Source organism: Arctopsyche grandis, unplaced genomic scaffold, assembly GCF_051622035.1.
Source record: "Arctopsyche grandis isolate Sample6627 unplaced genomic scaffold, ASM5162203v2 HiC_scaffold_23, whole genome shotgun sequence".
NCBI classification, from domain to species: Eukaryota; Metazoa; Arthropoda; class Insecta; order Trichoptera; family Hydropsychidae; genus Arctopsyche; species Arctopsyche grandis.
Genome location: NW_027518431.1, coordinates 667,193 through 669,400, shown reverse-complemented (window position 1 = coordinate 669,400; position 2,208 = coordinate 667,193).

The window sequence follows — 2,208 nt, the reverse complement described above, 5'->3', positions numbered from 1 at the left end:
GCACGTTTTGTGGATATTTTGGCAATGTCGAATTCTTTGATTTCGGTGATGGTTAGGTTCAGATGGGTGAGGTTTGGTAGGATAAGAACTTTTTGTGGATATTTTGGCAATGTCGAATTCTATATTTTCGGTGATGGTTAGGTTAGGTTGGATAAGGTATAGTGAGATAAGCACGTTTTGTGGATATTTTGGCAATGTCCATTTATTCGATTTTGGTGATGGTTAGGTTCAGATGGGTGAGGTTTGGTGGGGTATGAACTTTTTGTGGATATTTTGGCAATGTTGAATTCTCTGACTTCGGTGATGGTTAGGTTAGGTTAGGTTAGGTATTGTGAGGAAAGCACGTTTTGTGGATATTTTGGCAATGTCGAATTCTTTGATTTCGGTGATGGTTAGGTTCAGATGGGTGAGGTTTGGTAGGATAAGAACTTTTTGTGGATATATTGGCAATGTCGAATTCTCTGACTTCGGTGATAGTTAGGTTAGGTTGGGTTAGGTATTGTGAGGTAAGCACGTTTTGTGGATATTTTATTAATGTCCAATTCTTTGTTTCGGGGATGGTTAGGTTCAGATGGGTGAGGTTTGGTAGGATAAGAACTTTTTGTGGATATTTTGGCAATGTCGAATTCTCTGACTTCGGTGATAGTTAGGTTAGGTTGGGTTAGGTATTGTGAGGTAAGCACGTTTTGTGGATATTTTATTAATGTCCAATTCTTTGATTTCGGTGATGGTTAGGTTCAGATGGGTGAGGTTTGGTAGGATAAGAACTTTTTGTGGATATTTTGGCAATGTCGAATTCTATATTTTCGGTGATGGTTAGGTTAGGTTGGATAAGGTATAGTGAGAAAAGAACGTTTTGTGGATATTTTGGCAATGTCCATTTATTCGATTTTGGTGATGGTTAGGTTCAGATGGGTGAGGTTTGGTGGGGTATGAACTTTTTGTGGATATTTTGGCAATGTTGAATTCTCTGACTTCGGTGATGGTTAGGTTAGGTTAGGTTAGGTATTGTGAGGAAAGCACGTTTTGTGGATATTTTGGCAATGTCGAATTCTTTGATTTCGGTGATGGTTAGGTTCAGATGGGTGAGGTTTGGTAGGATAAGAACTTTTTGTGGATATTTTGGCAATGTCGAATTCTCTAACTTTGGTGATAGTTAGGTTAGGTTGGGTTAGGTATTGTGAGGTAAGCACGTTTTGTGGATATTTTATTAATGTCCAATTCATTGTTTCGGTGATTGTTAGGTTCAGATGGGTGAGGTTTGGTAGGATAAGAACTATTTGTGGATATTTTGGCAATGTCGAATTCTCTGACTTCGGTGATAGTTAGGTTAGGTTGGGTTAGGTATTGTGAGGTAAGCACGTTTTCTGGATATTTTGGCAATGTCGAATTCTTTGATTTCGGTGATGGTTAGGTTCAGATGGGTGAGGTTTGGTAGGATAAGAACTTTTTGTGGATATTTTGGCAATGTCGAATTCTCTGACTTCGGTGATAGTTAGGTTAGGTTGGGTTAGGTATTGTGAGGTAAGCACGTTTTGTGGATATTTTATTAATGTCCAATTCTTTGTTTCGGGGATGGTTAGGTTCAGATGGGTGAGGTTTGGTAGGATAAGAACTTTTTGTGGATATTTTGGCAATGTCGAATTCTCTGACTTCGGTGATAGTAAGGTTAGGTTGGGTTAGGTATTGTGAGGTAAGCACGTTTTGTGGATATTTTATTAATGTCCAATTCTTTGTTTCGGGGATGGTTAGGTTCAGATGGGTGAGGTTTGGTAGGATAAGAACTTTTTGTGGATATTTTGGCAATGTCGAATTCTCTGACTTCGGTGATAGTTAGGTTAGGTTGGGTTAGGTATTGTGAGGTAAGCACGTTTTGTGGATATTTTATTAATGTCCAATTCTTTGATTTCGGTGATGGTTAGGTTCAGATGGGTGAGGTTTGGTAGGATAAGAACTTTTTGTGGATATTTTGGCAATGTCGAATTCTCTATTTTCGGTGATTGTAAGGTTAGGTTGAATAAGGTTTAGTGAGATAAGCACGTTTTGTGGATATTTTGGCAATGTCCATTTATTCGATTTTGGTGATGGTTAGGTTCAGATGGGTGAGGTTTGGTGGGGTATGAACTTTTTGTGGATATTTTGGCAATGTTGAATTCTCTGACTTCGGTGATGGTTAGGTTAGGTTAGGTTAGGTATTGTGAGGAAAGC